Below are 24,927 nucleotides of genomic sequence, written 5' to 3'. Positions count from 1 at the left end.
CACTAGTGCAATTTTGTAGACACTGCTCCAAACTAATTCTACAAGTAAGGAAATCACAAGCAAATCTGCCTGCTTTGCAGATTTGACTAAAACTCTTTATTTTAGTATCATAGGGTCTCTCTTCCATTGCACAGCTTCAAGTACCTGCATTTAAAAAGAGGATTCTGTGGCTAAACCTATGGCTGCCTGCAAAAATAAGCGTGAATACTGCCAGATTCAAATATTCAGTACTAAAAAGCAACTCAGCTGACCCAAAGCCCATTGTTAAAATATCAAATTTAGCCCATATATGAATGGTAACATAACATTAAGGAGACAAAAAAAATGATGAGCCTGTCACTAGTCTTCTGAACTCATACGTTTTAACATTCTTAGAATTCAAACTTACTGGAGCATTTAAACATAGCTATATTATTTGACCCTTTATTATTTCATAATACCTTGTGATTCCTATTCATAACTTTTCTGTTTCCACAGCCTTAGATTTGCAAGAAAATTTAACACATTGTAACAAAAATATCTTAATAACTAAAAACTATTTAGTGCTTTTGTGAACATTCTCTTACAGAAACCTCAAAAAAAACCTGTGATGTGTCATTATCCACCTTTTGCAGGTTGCCGAAAGAATCCACAGAAATAAAAGCTAATGTTTATGCAGCAAGTGCTCTGTTTTAAACCTGCACTGTCCAGGACAGTAATCACAGCCCCACATGGATATTTAAATTTCTTTTTTAAATTTTTTTATTTCTTGAGGCAAAGTCTTACTCTATCAGCCAGGCTGGAGTGCAGTGATACGATCACAGCTCACTGTAGCCTCAACCACCTGGATGGACTCAAGTGAGCCTCCCACCTCAACTTCCTGAGTAGCTGGGACCACAGACATGTGCCACCATGCCTGGCTAATTTATTATTATTATTTGTATAGACAAAGGTCTCACTATGTTGTCCAACCTGGTTTCAGACTCCCGGCCTCAAGCAATCTTCCCACCTTGGCCTCCCAAAGTGCTGGGATTACAGGCATGAGCCACCATACCTGCCCTAAATTTAATTTTCTATTAATTAAAAGTAAACAAAATTAAAACTTTAGTTTCTCAATCACATCAGCAACATCTTAAGTGCTCAATAGTCACATGTGGCTTGTAGCAACCATATGAGCAATGCAGATATATTTCCATCACAGCAGAAAGTTTTACTGGACAGCAGTATTCTAGTCATTCTACAAAGTGCTCTACATGCATTCTCTCATTCAACTACCCCAACAATTGCCTCAAGAAGAAGGTACTATTAGTAGTACTATTATTAGTGCTATCATTATTATTATTCACTTTACAGATGAATAACGTTAAGTGGAGTGATTTGGCCAAAGTGAGAGTGGGGCAGAGATTCCAAGTCTAACCCAGTGCTGCTCAAGAGTTTCCTGCAATAACAGAAATATTCCATATTTGCAATGCCTAAGATGAGTACTGCCAGCACCGTCTGGCTATTGACCACCTGAAATATAGGAGGTGTGACTAAGGGACTGGAAGTTTGATACTTTTAATTAATTTAAATATCAGTAGCCACACGGGGCTAGTGACAACCACCTTGGGAAGCTCAGATCTAGCCCCTTTTCTGACCCTTCACCCCCATTGTATCTAATGCACTGGCAATCTCATCATTCCTACTAAATACATCAGAGGAAAGACGATACAAAAGAAAAAAGAATGAGCCCTGTTCAAACCGTAGCTTGGCGAGAAATTCCCTGGAGCTGAGCCTTCTCTTTGGTTTCAGTCCCTCAGGCAATCTACGCAGAGAGAGGTGGGATTAAATCTAGAATGGGGCCTGGCAGAGTGGCTCATGCCTATAATCCCAGCACTTTGGGAGGCCAGGGTGAGAGGATCACCTGAGCCCAGGAGTTTGAGGCCAACCTGGACCTGAGCAACATAGCAAGAGCCCATCTCTCAAAAAAAAAAAAAAAAAAATGACTAGGCATGATGGAGTATGCCTGTAGTCATAGCTACATGGACAGCTGAGGCAAGAGGATCACTTGATCCCAGGAGTTTGAGGTTGTAATGAGCTATGATTGCACCACTGCACTCCAGCCTGGATGACAGAGCAAGACCTTGTCTCAAAAAATCACAATCTAGCGTGGAATCTCTTTTCAATATTTCCTCGATATTCTGGAATTACCTCTTTACATGAGGGCCGATAAAAGTGCACATGGCCTATGTTTTCCATGAAATGTAATTGTTACAGAGCAACCCGATGAATTACAACATGGGGCAGGCCACAATTCTCCAGCGTGCTCAGAGGATCAGGCCAGGGGAGCTGCAAGCCAGACACACAACTCCACGGTGGTTCCGGCAAGGAAGGCGAGATGGGCTGGCCTCAGTTCTGCAGAGGCTTTCCCCCGAAACTTGAAACTTTCGCTTTCTTGTGTTTTAAGGGATCTAGAGCCACCTACTTGGCTTCCCTTGGGTCATTTGTTCTGGTATCCGCTTTTTATCTGCTTGGCATTTCACACAGATCTTCTAGAAAACGTTGCCATGGAATATTTAACAAGAAGAGGAAGCAAGCTCAAAACTTTCCACTTGCACACGGAATTACTGCACATTTACGGAGTGTTTCTTCCTCCAAGTTTTATGATGGGATTGTGATTTTAACTATCCCTCCTAAGAGATCTTCTGTCTCTATTCAGCAAATGCCATTCTAGAAATTCACATCAAATTCTAATGATAGCTTATGCTCTTCGAGGCTGAAGAAACAGAGTGGTAGCTGGTAGAACTGAGAGGCATAGGCAGCTCTGTCATGTCAAAGGGAATCTGCTCTTGTCTCTCTAGCTTCCTCTTGGATTCCCCCTCAGCAGAATTAGCCACCAACATGAATGTTAGAAGTGAAAATGACAGCCATCATTTTTAATTTCAAGCATAATAAGGTTGAAATAATCCAAGAGCTCATTCCAGACATTTGGGACGTTACCATGTGGCTATGATGGGCCCAACCTTTGGAAGAACAGGTCGGTTTTGCCTCAGAGCCTTGGCATAAACTCCATCCTGATTTAGCCAATTCTAAAGAATAAGCTTAGCAACATCTTACAAACCTAACTCACTTCTTAATCAAGAATACCCTCTGAAAGCCAAGATGAGAACAGTTAAATACAGTGACCTAGCTTGCACAGCGTATGTCTAAGTTGAATAGATCAGGGGGAAAAAAATATAAAGGCTTCTTCTCCAATCCTACCAGCCTATTACTTTTCAATAGATGCATACACACACAAAGGGTTTTCTGAATGTAGGAAAACAAGTTCATAATTACATAATTATGCAGACACACCACAATTTTTCTTTTATGTTACCTTTATCTTTAAAAGGCAACAGACAGGGCTGTACTAAAAAGCAATAAAGCATGGGTAATTTAATACCAAATTACATCCATATTGAAAAGTTTACATGCAGTTGAGAGCAGACAGAGGTCAGGTTTTCAACAGGACTGTCTTTAATTGTGGCCATCAGTTTTAGCAATCCCGATCTCTGGATCAAAGACAGATATAATGGGCTTCCTCAATGCTGAATAGTGAAAGCAGACAGCAGGAATGGCGCTATCTGGCACCCAAAGGTCATAAAAAAAAATACCAGAAAGGGAATGTGTCTCATTGTAAAATTATACATCCAAGATAAAATACATTTTTTAAATCATTCTCCCTTGCCCAGTTCCCAATGAGCTACTTGAAGTGAAGATTTTTTTTCTGGGCAGGGGAGGGTCACTCCATCACAGGTGCAAAGTTTTCCCTCTTTTTCCTCTAATAAATGTGCAATCTTTGCACAAATCTTTAATTTTTTTCAGTTGCTTTCAATCATGATTTCCTCCAACCTGTACAGCAATCCCTGTTTCTTTGAGGAAGGGTAGGTGAGCTCAGACACGGTTTTTTCTTCCCCTTTTCCTTCCCCCCACCAAATCAAATGAGGAGTAAATTATCAGCAGATCAGATAGAAACAAGTTTCCTGGATCTGCAGATTTATTCTCTAAATGAAGCAATTTCATCTCTGCTGGCTCTGGGGTGGGGGGTGCTAGCATGGGAGGGGGTATTTTAAGTAGCCAGGGGGGACTAGAACAGGGAAGCCGGCTGGCGAAGCATCCCCACGCTTACGTGCACAGACCACTCAAATCTGCACCAAGAGACTACTTGAGAGAATCCATCTTTTTTCACTTAACAAGATACAAAATATAAAACACATTTGCCTCTTATTAAACCTCCGCTGTAAGTGGTTCCAGGTCCACCATTTTTAGAGAGGAGAGGGGAGCTGAGACCCCCTTGGGAATTTCAGCAGAGTGACTGGAGATGAGGCACAGGCTGTGAGCCTTTATTACTTTAATTTTATTTTTTTTTCTAAAAGCACAGAAGGAATAACATTTTAAATCATTAGTGTTTGCTTTAAGTAGCTATTTCTTCCAACTGTAAGAATCTCTGCTCCCTGCCTCCCTCCCCATTAGCACCCCTCCCAGATCCTGCACAGAACTGCCCAGATGAAATTTCCCTCCACCGTGCAAATCTGGAAGGTGCTTTTAAAGAATTTCAGGTTCTGAATCGAGGCAGCCATGGAAGAAACTGTAATCACAGTTTTTCCTTAAAGCACTTGGAGAATAAGGCTCTTGTATTTGTGGCACCTGAGACTGAAAGCTAACTATGTCATCTCAAAATTACTTCAGTGGCAGCAGTTACTGTTATGATAGAACACGATCTTCTCTGTTAAAAAACAGAGTTCTTAGTAGTTCCCATTCAACTCAAAATGCTTTGTGTGAGCGACATGCAGAGCGCTTTTAAGTGGTAAAGTGCAAAACCTAAATTTTTTTAAGAAATGGAATGAAATCAGCCACCTTATTTAATTTAAGACGATTTATAGTTTCTATCAAGGGAGCAGCAAAAGGTGAAGAAATTTGCAAAACCAGGAAAAGAATCTCAATTCTGTGCTTCTCAAGTTCAAAACGGTAGGAGGCCATATGCAGGCACAGACATTTTTTTTTTTCTTTTTAATGTTGAGTGTCCCCTTTCATGCTCTGGTGGTTGGTTTGCTGCTCATGACCCAAAGATATAAAATAAATCACTGATTACTTCTGCATTTCAACTTTGCTCTGCCAAGAGAAAGATCCTACTTGAGGCAAGGTTATTTTCATCATCGACAAAGAGCATGTACCACAAGTGCCATGGGACCAGGAAGGCCTTTAGTGATGCTGCGTAGTGAAGGCGTCCCTTTCAACCATGTTTCCTGTGATATATAAAGGACCTACAAACCAAGCCAGAATTCTAGAACAGGTCATCGGGATGGATGAGCTGTGTTCTTTTGGCCAGCAATAATCAGATGCAATAACCAAAAGTGGGGTGTAGTGGTATTTCACACTCATCAAGATTTAACGAATGCAGTCTGTGCTTGCTACAGTACCCAAACCACCAGGCTGATGGCACGAATATGCCTCCTGTACCACTGTCACTCAGCTTCAACACCATGAGAGAGGGAGGTGATGGATGGCTCTCCGCTGGCCTGCACATTCTCATCAGCATTGGAACTTACTTGTTGGGCACCAACAGGGCACCCAACACCATCCAATATGCCCCTGCAGTCATCAGGCCTGAAGCGAGGCATACCTTCCATCTACCGCCCAGAGAATGAAGGCCATTCCTGTTGCAAGCAAAGCAGGAGCTAATAAAAAGCGCCAAGCATGAGTACAGATACCAGACCTCATGCTTGCACAATGTGTGGAAATAAAGAATTGTAATTATTGAGAGAGTGCACAAGGGAAAAGGGGAATAGTTTCTTACAATAGAAAGAAGAGTAACTTTGTATCACAATTTAACAGAATTGAAGGAAAATGGAATTCAAGAACAGAGAGCCAAGAAAGCTGCTCCGGTCAAAGCGGCCAGTGCCGTCAATGTGGAGGACAGGGATCAACAGCCCGCCTTCGCTCCAGGGACCCCCCAGTTCCTAATTGGATAGGATGGGAGGGATGGCCAAACCCTGTCCACTGGAAATAAAGACTTATTTTTTTTTCTTGTTTTAAGCATTCATTTCATGTTTAAATGACTTGGGAAATTTAAGAGAAATCCAGTCTTGAGAAGCTTAATAATGCAGAATATAGACTTATAATTTCATGTGATTACTGAGTCCATGCCTCCACGGGACCTGAATTTCTTCATGTTCTGAACAGAAAAAGATCACGAACCAGCATGCAGTGATATCAAGGAACAAGATCTAATGACTAGATGAGGATGTGGTTTAAACATAAAATACAATCAAGGCAATGAATCAAAGGCAAATGAGTCTGGCAAGCTGGACGTAGGCCAAGGACTCATTTCAGAGAACCCAGCACTGAGTGTGTGGTTCCTATCTTGGTAGGAGACCCTGCCAGGTTCATCATGGTCTTGGTAAGAATGTCCATGCTGGGAACTGCACTATGTCTGAATAATAACAGCAACAATAGTAGTAACTTATAACAGCTATCACTTAGCATGCATGTCAAATGTTTCATATTATCTCATTTAATTCTCAAATAATCCTGTCAAACTAGTACAATCCTTATGCTCCTCTCACAAAAATACAGCAAAAGCTATGATACCATCTGGAGAATTCAAAGACCTCTGTTAAACCTGAACTGACACAAATGAGATCAACCCATCTGGGGTATTTAGAGCAACAAAAAAGCCAATCTAAATTTATTCCAAAACCTGGCAGATGTTTGTGACACCACTGACTTCGTTTTTCACTGGATGTTCTATAGGTTAGCCAGGTGATGTAGCTACCTTAGCCCAGCTTGGCTGAGCTCTGGAGTAAGCTGGTGAATCAGCTGAGCCCTAATGGTCTCACTCATATGTCTGGTGGTTGCAGATTGGGACCCCAGCTGAGATTGCTGGTCTCTGCTTCACGTGGTCTCTCATCCTCCAGCCTGGGCTTCTTTGCATGGTGGCCTCAGAGTTCCAAAGGGCTTCCAGAGAGGGAAAAGCTTAAACGTCTAAGCACTTTTCAAGCTTCTGCCTATGTCACATTTGCTGTCACACCATTGAACAAAGCAAGTCACACAGTTAAATCCAGAGCCAGTATGGGTATGATAATGGGAGGCAGGAATATTACTGCAACCATCTGCCACACCCACACCAGGTAGCCATACCACTGGTTCTGCCTCCCCACATAGCTATTCAGAGGTAAGTTAAGATCTCTGACAGTCAGTTATGATCTCTGCCACCAGATCATAACTTGCTTGAGTCTAGCCACATTAGAATTAATCATGGTAGGTATTCTACAATGGAGAGTATGGAAAAACAAAACAAAACTAGAACTAGAATTTTTAACTTGCTGTAGCATTTTCAAGGAAGGGATGTTGAGTCCATTGAACAAGAGAAATTGGACCCCAAAGTGAAAAATTCAAAGACTCATGGCTGCAAGCCATAAATAAATCTGATACCTCTTTTTGAGGAAGACTGTACTGGTTCCAACAGGATGAGAGGTACAATTATTTGTCCCGGATGCTTTAGGTGTTAGTCCACTTCAGTGTCAAAGGGCTAAGCAAATACTTTCTCCTTGACCTTCAATCTGATAGCAAAAGGAAGCCTAACCTTTTCAGGTAGAAATAGGTACGATTGCCAAGTCAACCATGTCAATTGCAATATCAAAAGGGTGCTTTTGTTTGCCCTGCATATTAACTGGACTTTCCCACTTCAGTTCCAATTGTATATTAACATGTTATTGAAAACGATGCGTAGCTAACATAAAAACTTTTGTATCTATTCAAAGACGAGGCTACTGAGGATCTAATTTCCTTTTACAAATACCAATGTTTAAGGTCAAGCACAAGCACAGAGCTCAGAACTATTGGTATTCATTGATGATGTTTATTGAAGTCAATTTGGAAGGTGAATTTGAGGAATTTTACCAGGAGTTTTCATTCAACCTGAGTAATTCACCCATCTTTACTCATTACATTATCAACTATCTTGAGTCTAGATTTTTCCCCCCTAGTGCTGTCAAATACTGTATTAATGGACTTTATACAGAACAACTGTGACATCAAGTGGCCAGCATATAACTATGTCTCCTGGCAGTCACATCAAAATGGAATCCTGGTTCAATTTTCTGTACGTAGAAAACTAGACAGATCCTTGAGTCACCATCAATGGTCTTCTCAACCAAGAAAGAGGGTAACATGATGTTAAAAGTTTTTCCCAAAAATTATTTCAATGGTCAAAAAAAAACAAAAAGTACACTGTGCTCAAAGAAGCAGCTAATTTGGAACATAAATTTTTCTGGCAGATTTTACATCAGAAAGCTTTGAATTTAAATATAAAAATCCAGGATTTGCTTTCTAGACAGGATGCAATTCTAAAACGTCATGCAAATTTCTTTTTGGAGGAACAAATGCAAACATTTTGAGAAGAGCTCTCAATATGCACATGGCTTTGGGGAAACCATGTGTAAAATACTATTTTGCCTGAGGCAAACTATCTCCCACATTTGTTGAGGAAGAAAATAATAGCCAATATTCTGTATGACTCTTGATGGTATGAATGGTTTTTATCTGCATGGTTCTACAATACATTGTCAGCTGCTTTTCTGGGAGTTCTGAAAAATCATAGGATCCACAAACCATGCACTAGACCATGTCTATTTTTAATATGTACCCTCAAGCATCTAGTATAGAACTAAGCATCCTAGGGACACTCAAATACTTATTCCCTAACTACCACGTTTACCAATACATCCTCCCCACAACCGCCTTCTGCTGCTTTCCATGTGCTGAGATGAAGAGATCTTTCTTTTGTTTCCTTCTTCCCTGATTTACACACACTCAATAATTTGCTACCTCCTCCTACATGTTGAAGTATTGGATTCATTGGTATTGCTTTCTGTTCCACTACCTCATTTTCTTGATTCCTTTTTTTCATTCTTTGGCAAATGCACAGGTAACAAAGGTATTAGACACTGGACACAGACTGTCTGGCTGCCCTGTTCAACAGAACCTCTGCAATGACCGAAAGGCTTCACAGCTCCACTATTCAGCATGGCTGCCACCAGCTGCAGGTGGCTATTGAGCACCTGAAATGTGGCTAGGGTGACTGTTAGAGAAGGTAGTTCGGCAGACATGAGCAGCGCAGGAGCCTCCCTCACCCCAGGAATGTCAAGTGACCATCAGGAGATGGTCAGGCAGTTGTTAAGCTCTCTCTCTAAAATAATAATTGGTCACAGCCAGCAACAGGGAAAGGCAGCCTCCCGATAGATAGATAGATAGATACATACATAGATAGATAGATAGATAGATAGATAGATAGATAGATAGATAGATAGAAAGAAAGAAAGAAAACACCTGAAGCTGCTGATCAGCAACATCCAGATAAGATCTCTCAGGAGGTAGGTGAGTGTGAGAGGTGACAGCGTGCTGGTAGTCCTCACAGCCCTCGCTCGCTATCGGCGCCTCCTCTGCCTGGGCTACCATTTTGGTGGCACTTGAGGAGCCCTTCAGCCCACCGCTGCACTGTGGGAGCCCCTTTCTGGGCTGGCCAAGGCCGGAGCCCACTCCCTCAGCTTGCAGGGAGGTGTGGAGGGAGAGGCGCGAGCGGGAACCGGGGTTGCATGCGTTCACTTGCGGGCCAGCTGGAGTTCCGGGTGGGCATGAGCTTGGCAGGCCCCGCACTCGGAGCAGCCGGCCGGCCCTGCGGGCCCCGGGCAATAAGGGACTTAGCACCCGGGCCAGCGGCTGCGGAGGGTATACTGGGTCCCCCAGCAGTGCCAGCCCACCAGCGCTGTGCTTGATTTCTCGCCGGGCCTTAGCTGCCTTCCCGCGGGGCAGGCCTTGGGACTGCAGCCTGCCATGCCTGAGCCTTCCCCCGTCTCCGTGGGTTCCTGTGCAGCCCGAGCCTCCCCTACGAGCGCCACCCCCTGCTCCATGGCGCCCAGTCCCATCCACCACCCAAGGGCTGAGGAGTGCCAGCGCAGGGCATGGGACTGGCAGGCAGCTCCACCTGCAGCCCCAGTGCCGGATCCACTAGGTGAAGCCAGCTGGGCTCCTGAGTCTGGTGAGGATGTGGAGAACCTTTATGTCTAGCTCAGGGATTTTAAACACACCAATCGGCACTCTGTATCTAGCTCAAGGTTTGTAAACACACCAATCAGCACCCTGTGTTTAGCTCAGGGTTTGTGAATGCACCAATCCACACTCTGTAGCTAGCTGCTCTGGTGGGGCCTTGGAGAACCTTTATGTCTAGCTCAGGGATTGTAAATACACCAATCGGCACTCTGTATCTAGCTCAAGGTTTGTAAACACACCAATCAGCACCCTGTGTTTAGCTCAGGGTTTGTGAATGCACCAATCCACACTCTGTAGCTAGCTGCTCTGGTGGGGCCTTGGAGAACCTTTATGTCTAGCTCAGGGATTGTAAATACACCAATTGGCACTCTGTATCTAGCTCAAGGTTTGTAAACACACCAATCAGCACCCTGTGTTTAGCTCAGGGTTTGTGAGTGCACCAATCGATACTCTGTATCTAGCTGCTCTGGTGGGGCCTTAGAGAACCTGTGTGTCGAAACTCTGTATCTAACTAATCTGATGGGGACGTAGAGAACCTTTGTATCTAGCTCAGGGATTGTAAACGCACCAATCAGTGCCCTGTCAAAACAGGCCACTTGGCTCTACCAATCAGCAGGATGTGGGTGGGGCCAGATAAGAGAATAAAAGCAGGCTGCCCGAGCCAGCATTGGCAACCCGATCAGGTCCCCTTCCACACTGTGGAAGCTTTGTTTTTTCACTCTTTGCAATAAATCTTGCTACTGCTCACTCTTTGGGTCCACGCTGCTTTTACGAGCTGTAACACTCACCGCGAAGATCTGCAGCTTCACTCCTGAACCCAGCGAGACCACGAGCCCACCAGGAGGAACGAACAACTCCAGACGCGCTGTCTTAAGAGCTGTAACACTCACCGCAAAGGTCTGCAGCTTCACTCCTGAGCCAGCGAGACTACAAACCCACCAGAAGGAAGAAACTCCGAACACATCGGAACATCAGAAGGAAGAAACTGCAGACGCGCCACCTTAAGAGCTGTAACACTCACCGTGAGGGTCCGCGGCTTCATTCTTGAAGTCAGTGAGACCAAGAACCCACCAATTCCGGACACAACTGGGCTCAAGCATGCGCACTAAGAGGAAAAATGGCAGAGTTTAACTGGTGTAAGATCTTCCTCTAGGACCACTCAACTGGTCAGGGAACAATGCCCCAAATGAACACGTACACAATCTGAGTAAACACACTGCGCATGCTCCCCTCCCACGTGCCAGCAGGCCCCCGTGGGTGCGAACAGTTCACCCAAAGGGAAGAATCAGAGGAGAAGAGATACAAACCTTGGGATCACGCCAATGTATAAAAATCCCAGGTCCGCCGGGTGCGGTGCCTCAAGCCTGTAATCCCAGCACTGTGGGAGGCCGAGGTGGGCGGATCACCTGAGGTCGGGAATTTGAGACAGCCCGAGCAACCTGGAGAAACCCCGTCTCTGCTAAAAATACAAAATTCTTCGAGCGTGGTGGTGCATTCCTGTAATCCCAGCTACTCAGGAGGCTGAGGCAGGAGAATCGCTTGTACCCGGGAGGCGGAGGTTGCAGTGAGCCGAGATTGTGCCACTGCACTCTAGCCTGGGCAACAAGAGCGAAAGTCCATCTCAAAAAAAAAAAAAAAAAAAAAAAAAAAACACCCATGTCAAGTACTGAACAGCACACTTGGATCTCTCAAGTTGCCCGCCTGGCCCTCCTCCGAGTGTATGTTACTTCCTTTTGTTCCTGCTCTAAAACTTTTTAATAAACTCTCACTCCTGCTCAAACTTGCCTTGATCTGTCACTCTGCCTTACACCCCTCGGACAAATTCTTTCCTTCAAGGAGGCAAGATTGGAGTTGCTGTATATGGATTCGCTACTACCGACATGACCAAGGAAATGATTTTTGAATTTCATTTCAACTTAATCAGCAAATTTAAACAGCCATATGCGGCTAATGGGACACCATACTGGACAGCACAAATTTATACTTTCAGATTAAGAATTTCCAGAAGTTAACATTGATGGTAGCAAGAGTATTAAATCGGAGACTCTGCTCTGCTTTTCTCTGTAAGCCCCTGGGCTGGCCACTTAGCACCTGTGATACCAGCCTCCTCAGCCATAAATGGCAATAATAAAATATACTTACATGGTTATTGTGACTGTTCAAGACATAAATTTTATAACGTGGCCAGCATACAGCGACTGAGCAATAAAAATAGTGTCCTTTCCTTTTTTGTAATTCTACAAAATGAGATTCAGAAAAAGATGTTTTTCAGGGTAATCATAACCATCACCTGAAATCATGAATATATTTATAAGCCACAAAGCATTAAATATGATGTTTAATGTCCTTAGCTGGAAAAAAAGTTTAATGTACACTTTTTATTTTTTTCAATGACCATTATTGTCTTAAGTCTTTCTATTCTTTCTAGAATTCTGGCACCATCTTTAAACCCAAACGTTGTATTTCCTTCCGAAAACTGTAGGGTGTCACCTTTGCCAGAGATGTCATGAACCCTGGTGTCTCCAGCCCTCCCCTGCATTCATTTGCACCTCCTCACATTCTGCTACTCTGACCTCCCTGTGCGTTTAAGCGCCTACAAGTACTAGAACTTTCTCAGTCATATAGAGATACCATCTCATAACAATTCATTCAATGCCAAAGATGATGGCAGCAAGATTTCCTGGAACTCGTGTATTAGTGTATAAAAAATTAGCATAACATCTCCCCATTTATCCTAGTGTTCCATTATTGGAACGCTAAGCATGTGGGAGTTATTTATATCCTACTGCTCAAGGTCATTTCCAAAGTCTGATTGCAAAAATTCAAAAAATTGCAACCTCGGGTATCAATGGCTTGATCCTCATATTTTCCATCTGCTGATTCAAATGTTTCCTCTATTCTTTTCTAAACTTGAGTTTTCTTGTGTGAAAGAAATGGAGCTTCTGAGGTGTATCTCTTAGAAGACGACTACAACAAGGGTATTTTTAAAGCAACTTGGGAAATGTGGAAAGACTTTTTTGCAAATGGGTCTGCCAACATATAAAGAAAAGCTTCATTCTGAATGTGGAAAATGCCCTGCCTAGGGCAGGGAATAAATATTCTAATTGTCTCATTCAGCTTATAGACAGGTAACCATTGATGAAATGGAAAGTCCACCAAGGCAAAGAGAACTATAAAAGACAAACTATGAAACAAATATGGCAAAATGATAAGCTCTGAGAAATCCGATTTTAAAACATAAGAGTTTATGATCCCTTAAACATTTTGGCATATTAGAAGTATTCCACAATTAAAAAGTAGACAAATTTATAATGCATAGCTTCTCCCTGTTCTCTCAGAGAATTTGCTCTACATAATAAAGTAAAAAGAATCTTCATTCTTCATTTATTACAGGGCAATTTGAAAGGGAAGGGTGATTAAAAGTGGGCTGGATATTTCACACTTATTAGGATGGCATCAAAAGAATGGAAAACAACAAATGTTGGTGACGATGTAACAAGATTGGAACCCTTGTACATTGCAGGTGGGAAGGTAAAATGGCACAGCCACTGTGGAAAACAGTAGTTCCCTACAAAGTTAAACGTAGAAATGCCATAGGATCCAGTAATTCTGCTTCTAGGTATATACCCAAAATAATTGAAAACAGGAACTCAAACAGATAATTCTGTGCTAATGTTCATAGCAACATTATTCACAACAGCCAAAAGGTAGAAACAATCCAAATGTCCATCAATGATAAGTAAACAAAATGTGGCATATACGTTCAATTATAACAGATCCTAGCCAGCATTTGTTATTTTTTCATCTTTCAGATTATAGCCATTCTGACTGGGGTGAGATGATTATCTCGCTGAGGTTTTGATTTGCATTTCCCTGATGATGAGTAGAGTTGAGCATTTTGGGTGTTTACGTGCCTTCTTTTGAGAAATGTCTGTTTAGATCCTTTGCCTATTTTAAATCATGTACATATACTACAACATGGATAAAATTTGAAAACATTATGCTACGTGAAATAAGCCAGGCACAAAAGGATATTATACAGTTCTAGAATCAGATACCTAGAATAGGCAAATTCATAGAGATAGAAAATATAACAGTGGTTACCAGTGACAGAAGATGGGGAGAATGAGGAGTTACTGTTTAATGGGTGTGAAATTTTTGCTTGGAATGGTAGAAAAGCTGGATACTGGTTATGGTTGCCTAACATGATGAATGTCCTTATTGTCACACAATTGTACCCTTAAAAACAGGTAACATGGCAGGGCGCGGTGGCTCATGCCTGTAATCCCAGCATTTTGAGAGGCCGAGGTGGGCAGATCACCTGAGGTCGGGAGTTCAAGACCAGCCTGACAAACATGGAGAAACCCCGTCTCTACTAAAAATACAAAATTAGCTGGGTGTGGTGGCACATGCCTGTAATCCCAGCTACTCGGGAGGCTGAGGCAGGAGAATTACTTGAACCCAGGAGGCAGAGGCTGTGGTGAGCCGAGATTGCGCCATTGCACTCCAGCCTGGGCAACAAGAGCAAAACTCCATCTCAAAAAAAAAAAAAAAAAAACAGTTAACATTGCACATTTTATGTTTTTATGTTACCTATATTTTACCACAATTTTTAAGAATCAACACTCAGGAAGGAAAAAAAGAACTGAGAGGGAGGCCTCTCTCCCTCTTTGGGAACCCTGGAATGGAGAAAAGAAAAAAATACGAATGAAGGAATTGATAAAGAAAGAGACAGTGAGCAGTAGCAAGCCAGCAACACAGCTGGGCTTATGGTGAAAAACAGCTGGTGACAAATCCTCAGGCCATCTGGGAACATTTATAAAGAGTGAATGTTAGTCTAGAATTCCAACTACTCCTCACTGTGCAATGTAATCACTCTCCCTGACCCTCAAACCTTGACTAAGTCTGCCGCACACTGCAGCCATGTTTTTCTGGTGATGTGGAATGAAAGGAGAGAAACAATGTCCAGCAAATAAGCAAAGTGGAGGTAGGAAAAGGGTAGAAACTAGACTGAGGTGCCCCGGAAATTTTGAGAATTAACACTGAGTGTAAGACCTCAAAAATCCTCAGAAAACTTGAATGGACATGTATTAGTCCGTTTTCATGCTGCTGATAAAGACATACCTGAGACCAGGCAATTTACAAAAGAAAGAGGTTGAATTGGACTTACAGTTCCACGTGGCTGGGGAAGACTCACAATCATGGTGGAAGACAAAGAGAAGCAAGTCATGTCTTACATGGATGGCAGCAAGCATAGAGAAAGTTTGTGCAGGGAAACTCCCTTTAAAACCATCAGATCCCATAAGGCTCATTCACTACCACGAGGACAGCACAGGAAAGACCTGCCCCCAAAATTTAATTACCTCCCACCGGGCCCCTCTTACAACACATGGAAATTCAAGATGAGATTTGGATGGGGACACAGCCAAACCATATCAGGGCATAAGATTTGAAACAGACACAAATTAAAATTTAAGTACAATTCCACACAACAAGACAATGACAGAAGAGTAGGACAGAGTGATGCAGGTGTCTGGGAAGTCCAGGCAATGAGTAAACATCAAAACATCCACACAAGATGAGTGGAGTAAAGCAGAGACAGTAGCAGATTCAAGGCACTCAAAATTGAGGGAATTTGCCCGTTCTCATATAAAATGGATTAGAAATGATCAATCTCAACCTCAAGGCAAGAGTTACGTCCAAGGTAGAAAATAGGCAAACAGGAGATTCTAGCTGAGGTGAAAAATACTTTTTAAGATAAAGTCACCCATTTGGCAGGAAGATCTCAGCCACTAGATCCCTGTGCTAAGATATGGGCCTTGGAAACAGAGACCTTGGTGGAGAATCGTTGAAAGGAAGCAGATAGTTCTACGATACAAGCAAGTTGCCAGAGCAGCAAAAAGTTTAATAGAAAGAACCAGAGAAGAGAACAGGTCTCTTAGGATCACATCAGCTCTGGGGAATGGGAAGACTATGTGCATGCCCTAGGCTACATCAGCTCAGGGGCAATCAGAGACAGGCAGGAGGCAGACTTGAAAGTATTCTCCAAACTGCATACAGACCCATCAGCTAGGGAGGGAGTCTCACTAGCACATGGGCTTAAACACAACCTTTGACCAAACACTGAATGAACAATCATCTACTGTAAACCAGGGCAATCCTAAGTAGCCAGGCTAAAGGACTTTTTTTAAGGGGTGAGGAAAGGTGAGTCTTAGCAAGGCCATCAGAGAATACACACTACAAGAGAAACAGACTTTGCAGAATTATTTCAGCAAAGTCACTAAACAAATTTAAAAAACGACCAAGTAAACAACAGCAAGAACCCCCAAGATAAAGGTGTCAATATCCAGATTTGCTCCATTATCTGATCTTCTCCCAAAACTTATGAGACATGCAAAGAAACAAGGAAGTGTGATCCATACACAGGGGGAGAAAATCAGGAAATAAAAATTGCTTTCAAGTGTCCCAGATGGTAGACTATGCAGACAAAGACTTCAAAACAGCTATTATGAATATGTTTGAGAATTACAGGAAACCAGTCTTAAAGAATTGTAAGGTAAGATGACAATGACTCATAAAATGGAGACTATCAATAAAGAGATAAAAACCATTACAAAGAATCAAGTGGAAATTCTAGAGTTGAAAAACACAATAATCAAAATGAAATATTTACTAGGGGGGCTCAAGAGGGGCTGGAAGAAGAAAAAATGTGCAAACTTGAAGAGATATTAATAGATATTATGCAATGTGATAAGCAGAGGAAAAAAATGAATAAAAACAAGAAGAACTTCAGAGAAATGCAGGATACCACTAAGTGCACCAATATACACGTCATGGACTACCAGAAGGAGAGGTGTGAGAGAGGATAACAGAAAAAATATTTGAAGAAATAATAGCTGAAAATTTCTCACATTTTGTTCTGATTTTTTTTCATTTTTAGGTGACATATAAAACTTGTATATATTTATGAGATTCAGAATGATGTACCAATACATGTATACCATGTATAATGAACGAATCAGGGTAATTAGCATATCACATCAAACATTTATCATTTCTGTTATGAACATTCAAAAGTCTCTCCTCTAGCTTTCTGAAAATATATGTTAAATTATTGTTGGTCATACTCACCTTACAGTGCCACAGAACCCTTGAACTTATTCCTTCTTTCTACCTGTAACTTGTATCCATTATCCAACCTTTCTCTATTCTCTCCTCCCCCAACCCTTCCCAGCCTCAAGTAACCACAATTCTATGCTATACCTCTATGACCTCAATTTTCTTTTAGCTCCCACTTATGAGAGAATGAAGTATTTATCTTTCTGACTTATTTCACTAAACATAATGTCCTCCACTTTCATCTATGTTGCCACAAATGACAAGATTTCATTGTTTTTTATGGCTGAATAGTATTCTGTTGTACATATATGCCACATTTTATTTATCCATTAATCTGTTGATAGAAATTTAGGTTGATTCCATATCTTGACTATTATGAATAGTGCTACAATAAACACAGGGGTGCAAGTGTCCCTTTGCTACACTGATTTCCTTTCTTTTGGATAAACACCCAGTAGTGAGATTGCTAAATTTTATGGTAGTTCTATTTTTAGTTTTTTGAGATAACTCTATGCTGTTTTCCACAATGACTGTACTAATTTACATTCTGACCAACAGTATGTAAGACTTTCCTTTTCTCCACATCCTTGCCAGCATTTGTTACTTTTTCGTCTTTCAGATAATAGCCATTGTAGCTGGGGTGAGATGATTATCTCGTTGAGGTTTTGATTTGCATTTCCCTGATGATGAGTATTGTTGAGCATTTTGGGTGTTTGCATGTCTTCTTTTGAGAAATGTCTATTTAGATCCTTTGCATATTTTAAATCAAATTATTTAGAAAACTTCTCAAATTTGATTTAAAAAAAAACACATTAACCTATACACAAAGAATCTCAACCAACTCTAAGTAGGAACAACTTAAAGAGGTCCAAGCCAGACATATAATCAAAATATTGAAATCCAAAGATTAAAAAAAATATTGAAAGCACAAGAGAAAAACAACTCCTCATGAACAAGGGAATCTTAAAATGATAATGCCTGACTTCTCATGAGAAACAGTGGAGGCAGAAGGCAATAAGATGACATTCAAGTTACTAAAAGTACTATCAACCAAGAATCTTATAACCAGCAAAACTATACTTTAAAAATGAAGATGAGAGATATTCCCAGATGAACAAAAACTGAAATAATTTGTTGCCAGTAGACCTGCCATACAAGGAATACTAAAAGAAGTTCTTCAGGCTGAAAGCCAATGACTGACATCAGACAGAAATTCAAAATTACAAAAAAATTGAATGCCAGTAAAAGTAACTATGTAGGTAATTGCAAAAGACAATATAATTCCATCTTTCTTTTCTTAACTGATTTTAAAAGCAACTGCAAGTAGTAAATATATAATTGTATGGTTGGTCCTCTAACATAAAAATAAAAGCACAAAGGAGGCAGGTGGGAAGACTTTATATTGGAGTAAGAAAATAATATCAGATGGTAAATCAAGTCTACATTACAAAGTAAAGAGAAGTAGAAGGAGCAAATCAAAAAAATTAATATAACAAGCTCTATAAACATAATCTTGCCATCCCTCCTTCTCTCAGTTTCTTTAAAGGAGATACAATGTAGTGTTGGGTAAATAAAATGTAAGATTTAATATGTATAATAATAGCACAAAAAGGAGGAGAACATGTTCCAAATTAGGAAAAGTTTTTAGAGTTCATTGAAACAAAGTCAGAATAAATCTGAAGTAGATTCTGATAAGATGTATAATTGTAAACCATATAGTATAAACAAAATAACACAAGAAACAGAATTTGAGTTTTTGATGGAATTAAAATGTTACACTAGAAAATGTCTAATAGCTAAAAAGAACACGTGGAGGAATACAGAAAAAAAACACATGAAACATATAGAAAAACAAAAAAGCAAAATGGTAGATGTAATTTCAATGATCCAAACAGACTGAAGCAAGATAACAGAATAAGACACATCATACAAACAGCAACAATAAAAGAGATGCAATATGGAATAGCTACCTTAGTATCAGATCAAACTGACTTTAAAAACAAAAAAGCTACTGCAGATAAATAGGGATATTTTATGGAGATAAAAGGGCCAAGCCATCAGGAATATGTAGCAATAATAAACTTGTGTCCCTAACAACAAAGCCCCAAAATACACGAAGCAAAGTCTTCAATCTTACAAAATTAAAGGGAAAAATGGACAGTTCAACAACAATAAAAGGAACCTTCAATATCTCATTTTCATTTATGCATAGAAGATCTACAAGGAGATAGACACTTGAACAACACTATAAACCACCTAACAGACTCCTATGAAACACTCTACCCAATGGCAGCCAAATTCACATTCTTCTCAAGTACACATGAAGCGTTCTCCAAGATAAACCATATGCTAGGCCAGAAAACCAATCTCAATACATTTTAAAATATTGCAATTATACAAAGTATGTTCTCTGACCATAATGGAATTACATTAAATCAGTAACAAAGAAATTTGGAAAATTCAAAATATATGGACATTAAACAGCATGTTCCTAAATAGCCAATAGGCTAAAGAAGAAATCACAAAGAAAATTAGAAACTACTTTGAAAGAAATGAAAACAAAGGCACAACATACCAAAATTTATAGGATGCTGTTAAAGCAGTACTCAGAAAGAAATTTATAGATGTAACTACTCATATTATAAAATAAGATGGATCTAAAATCAATAACCTAGGCTTCCAATTTAAGAAACCAAAAAGGAAGAGCAAACTACTTTGGGAGGCCAAGGTGGGCAGATCACCTGAGGTTGGAAGTTTGGGACCAGACTGCCCAACACGGTGAAACTCCATCTCTACTAAAAATATAAAAATTAGCTGGATGTGGTGGTGGGCACCTGTAATCCCAGCTACTCGGGAGGCTGAGGCAGGAGAATGGCTTGAACCCAGGAGGCAGAGCTTGCAGTGAGCCGAGACCACGCCATTGCACTCCAGCCTGGGCAACAGAGCGAAACTCCGTTTCGAAAGAAAAAAAAAAAAAAGGGCAAACTAAACTAAAACCTAGTAAATAAGTGGATAAAATAATGAAGACTAGACTAGAGACAAACAATAAAATAATAGAGAAAATCAAGACAGCCAAAAATTGTTTATTTGAAAAGATTTTAAAAATTAACATTTAGCTAGACTGGCCAAGAAAAGAAAGAAGACACAAATTATTAAGATCAAAATGACAGAAGGGATGTTGCTACCAATCTTAAATAATTTTTTCTTTATTTTAGGGGAATACTATGAACACCTGTATGCCAAAAAAATTAGGTAATTTAGAGAAGATGGGCAAAGTCATAGAAGGACACCAATTACCAAAACTGACTGAAAAAAAGATAGCAAATCTGAATAGACCTATAGAAAGTAGATATCAAATTAGCAATCTTACAACTTCCCACAAGTAAGGCCCAGGCCCACATGGTTTTACTGATGAATTCTACCAAACACTCAAGAAAGATTTAGTATTTATTCTTCACAAACTCTTCAAAAAAGAGGAGAGAAGACATTTTCACCAATTGTATGAGGCCAGTGTTAACCTGACACCAAAACAAAAGACATAACAAGAAAACAAACCACAGACCAAAATCCCGTATGACTACAGACACAAAAATCCTCAACAAAATATAGGTGGCCCTTCATATCCATGGGTTCAGCCTCCATGGTTTCAACCAATTGCAGATCAAAAATATCCCAAAAAATTAAAACTAATAATACAACAATAAAAAATATATAAATTAGGCCAGGTGCAGTGGCTCATGCCTATAATCCCAACACTTTGGGAGATCAAGGTGGGCAGATTGCTTAAGCCCAGGAGTTTGAGACCCGACTGGGCAATATGGCAAAACCCCATTTCTACAAAAAAAAAAAAAAAAAAACCTCACAAAAATTAGCCAGGCATGGTTAGTTAGTTAGGAAGATCACCTGAGCCCTCTGGGGAGGTCAAAGATGCAATGAGTCAGCCTGGGTGACAGTGAACTACCTGAGGATGGGTAATTTAAAAGAAAAGAGGTTTAACTGGTTCATAGTTCAGCAGACCGTACAGGTTCTGGGGAGGGCTCAGGAAAGTCACAATCATGGCAGAAGGCAAAGGGGAAGCAGGCAACATCTTAGATGCCAGAGCAAGAGGAAGAGAGCAAAGGGGGAGGTGCTACACACTTTGAAACAATCAGATCTCATGATAACTCACTATCACAAGAACAGCAAGGGGGAAATCTGCCTCCGTGATCCAATCACCTCCCACCAGGCCTCTTCTCAATACTGGGGATTACAGTTCAACATGAGATTTGGTTGGGGACACAAATCCAAACCATGTCAGCATCTGACGAAAGACCAATATCCAGAATCTATAAGAAACTTAAACAACTCAACAAGCAAAAAACAAATGACCCTATTAAAAAAGTAGGCAAAGGACATGAATAGACACTTTTTAAAAGAAGACATGTAAGTGGCCAACAAACATATTTAAAAAAATGCTCACATCACCAATCATTAGAGAAAAGCAAATCAAAACCACAATGAGATACCACCTCACACCAGTCAGAATGGCTAATACTAAAAAGTCAAAAAATTACAGGTGCTGGTGAGGTTGCAGAGAAAAGGGAACACTTATACACTGCTGGTAGGAGTTCAGCCATTGTGGAAAGCAGTCTGAAGATTTCTCAAAGAACTTAAAACTGAATTACCATTCAGCCCAGCAATCTCATCACTGGGTATGTACCCAAAGGAAAATAAATCCTTCTACAAAAAATACACATGCACTTTTAGGGCAGGCCTGGTGGTGACAAAATCTCTCAGCATGTGCTTGTCTGTAAAGTATTTTATTTCTCCTTCACTTATGAAGCTTAGTTTGGCTGGATATGAAATTCTGGGTTGAAAATTCTTTTCTTTAAGAATGTTGAATATTGGCCCCCACTCTCTTCTGGCTTGTAGAGTTTCTGCCAAGAGATCAAGCTGTTAGTCTGATGGGCTTCCCTTTGAGGGTAACCCGACCTTTCTCTCTGGCTGCCCTTAACATTTTTTCCTTCATTTCAACTTTGGTGAATCTGACAATTATGTGTCTTGGAGTTGCTCTTCTCGAGGAGTATCTTTGTGGTGTTCGTGTATTTCCTGAATCTGAACATTGGCCTGCCTTGCTAGATTGGGGAAGTTCTCCTGGATAATATCCTGCAGAGTGTTTTCCAACTTGGTTCCATTCTCCCTGTCACTTTCAGGTACACCAGTCAGACGCAGATTTGGTCTTTTCACATAGTCCCATATTTCCTGGAGGCTTTGTTCATTTCTTTTTATTCTTTTTTCTCTAAACTTCCCTTTTCACTTCATTTCATTCATTTCATCTTCCATCACTGATACCCTTTCTTCCAGTTGGTCGCATCAGCTCCTGAGGCTTCTGCATTCTTCATGTAGTTCTTGAGCCTTGGCTTTCAGCTCCATCAGCTCCTTTAAGCACTTCTCTGTATTGGTTATTCTAGTTATACATTGATCTAAATTTTTTTCAAAGTTTTCAACTTCTTTGCCTTTGGTTTGAATTTCCTCCTGTAGCTCGGAGTAGTTTGATCATCTGAAGCCTTCTTCTCTCAACTCGTCAAAGTCATTCTCCATCCAGCTTTGTTCCGTTGCTGGTGAGGAACTGCGTTCCTTTGGAGGAGGAGAGGCGTTCTGCTTTTTAGAGTTTCCAGTTTTTCTGCTCTGTTTTTTCCCCATCTTTGTGGTTTTAACTACTTTTGGTCTTTGATGATGGTGTTGTACAGATGGGTTTTTGGTGTGGATGTCCTTTCTGTTTGTTACTTTTCCTTCTAACAGACAGGACCCTCAGCTGCAGGTCTGTAGGAGTTTGCTAGAGGTCCACTCCAGACCCTGTTTGCCTGGGTATCAGCAGCAGTGTCTGCAGAACCGCAGATTTTCGTGATCTGCGAATGCTGCTGTCTGATCGTTCCTCTGGAAGTTTTGTCTCAGAGGAGTACCCGGCCGTGTGAGGTGTCAGTCTGCCCCTACTGGGGGGTGCCTCCCAGTTAGGCTGCTCGGGGGTCAGGGGTCAGGGACCCACTTGAGGAGGCAGTCTTAATGGGAGACTTTAACACCCCACTGTCAACATTAGACAGATCAACGAGACAGAAAGTTAACAAGGATACCCAGGAATTGAACTCAGCTCTGCACCAAGCGAACCTAATAGACATCTATAGAACTCTCCACCCCAAATCAACAGAATATACCTTTTTTTCAGCACCACACCACACCTATTCCAAAATTGACCACATACTTGGAAGTAAAGCTCTCCTCAGCAAATGTAAAAGAACAGAAATTATAACAAACTGTCTCTCAGACCACAGTGCAATCAAACTAGAACTCAGGATTAAGAAACTCACTCAAAACCACTCAACTACATGGAAACTGAACAACCTGCTCCTGAATGACTACTGGGTACATAACGAAATGAAGGCAGAAATAAAGATGTTCTTTGAAACCAACGAGAACAAAGACACAACATACCAGAATCTCTGGGACACATTCAAAGCAGTGTGTAGAGGGAAATTTATAGCACTAAATGCCCACAAGAGAAAGCAGGAAAGATCCAAAATTGACACTCTAACATCACAATTAAAAGAACTAGAAAAGCAAGAGCAAACACATTCAAAAGCTAGCAGAAGGCAAGAAATAACTAAAATCAGAGCAGAACTGAAGGAAATAGAGACACAAAAAACCCTTCAAAAAATTAATGAATCCAGGAGCTGGTTTTTTGAAAGGATCAACAAAATTGATAGACCGCTAGCAAGACTAATAAAGAAAAAAAGAGAGAAGAATCAAATAGATGCAATAAAAAATGATAAAGGGGATATCACCACCAATCCCACAGAAATACAAACTACCATCAGAGAATACTATAAACACCTCTACGCAAATAAACTAGGAAATCTAGAAGAAATGGATGAATTCCTTGACACATACACTCTCCCAAGACTAAACCAGGAAGAAGTTGAATCTCTGAATAGACCAATAACAGGAGCTGAAATCGTGGCAATAATCAATAGCTTACCAACCAAAAAGAGTCCAGGACCAGATGGATTCACAGCTGAATTCTACCAGAGGTACTAGGAGGAGCTGGTACCATTCCTTCTGAAACTATTCCAATCAATAGAAAAAGAGGGAATCCTCCCTAACTCATTTTACTCATCATCCTGATACCAAAGCTGGGCAGAGACACAACCAAAAAAGAGAATTTTAGACCAATCTCCTTGATGAACATTGATGCAAAAATCCTCAATAAAATACTGGCAAACCAAATCCAGCAGCCCATCAAAAAGCTTATCCACCATGATAAAGTGGGCTTCATCCCTGGGATGCAAGGCTGGTTCAATATATGCAAATCCATAAATGTAATCCAGCATATAAACAGAACCAAAGACAAAAACCACATGATTATCTCAATAGATGCAGAAAAGGCCTTTGACAAAATTCAACAATGCTTCATGCTAAAAACTCTCAATAAATTACATATTGATGGGACGTATCTCAAAATAATAAGAGCCATCTATGACAAACCCACAGCCAATATCATATTGAATGGGCAAAAACTGCAAGCGTTCCCTTTGAAAACTGGCACAAGACAGGGATGCCCTCTCTCACCACTCCTATTCAACATAGTGTTGGAAGTTCTGGCCAGGGCAATTAGGCAGGAGAAGGAAATAAAGGGTATTCAATTAGGAAAAGAGGAAATCAAATTGTCCCTGTTTGCCGACGACATGATTATATATCTAGAAAACCCCATTGTCTCAGCCCAAAATC

The 24,927-nt window shown here is 40.8% G+C and overlaps 1 long non-coding RNA gene and 1 pseudogene across 1 annotated transcript in view; both read right to left on the bottom strand.

Annotated features, from left to right (window-relative positions):
• LOC134738545 (uncharacterized) overlaps nt 1–24,927 on the bottom strand; it is a 444,030-nt gene that overhangs the window by 389,085 nt on the left and 30,018 nt on the right. The gene's annotated exons all lie outside the window — the stretch shown is intronic.
• The window catches only part of LOC129015178 (small ribosomal subunit protein uS2-like), a 60,649-nt pseudogene that overhangs the window by 27,644 nt on the left and 8,078 nt on the right, over nt 1–24,927 (bottom strand).

Source organism: Pongo pygmaeus, chromosome 18 (assembly GCF_028885625.2).
Source record: "Pongo pygmaeus isolate AG05252 chromosome 18, NHGRI_mPonPyg2-v2.0_pri, whole genome shotgun sequence".
In the NCBI taxonomy this organism is placed as follows: Eukaryota; Metazoa; Chordata; class Mammalia; order Primates; family Hominidae; genus Pongo; species Pongo pygmaeus.
The sequence above is the reverse complement of the archived record's forward strand: the minus strand, read 5'-3'. Positions and strand labels throughout refer to the sequence as shown.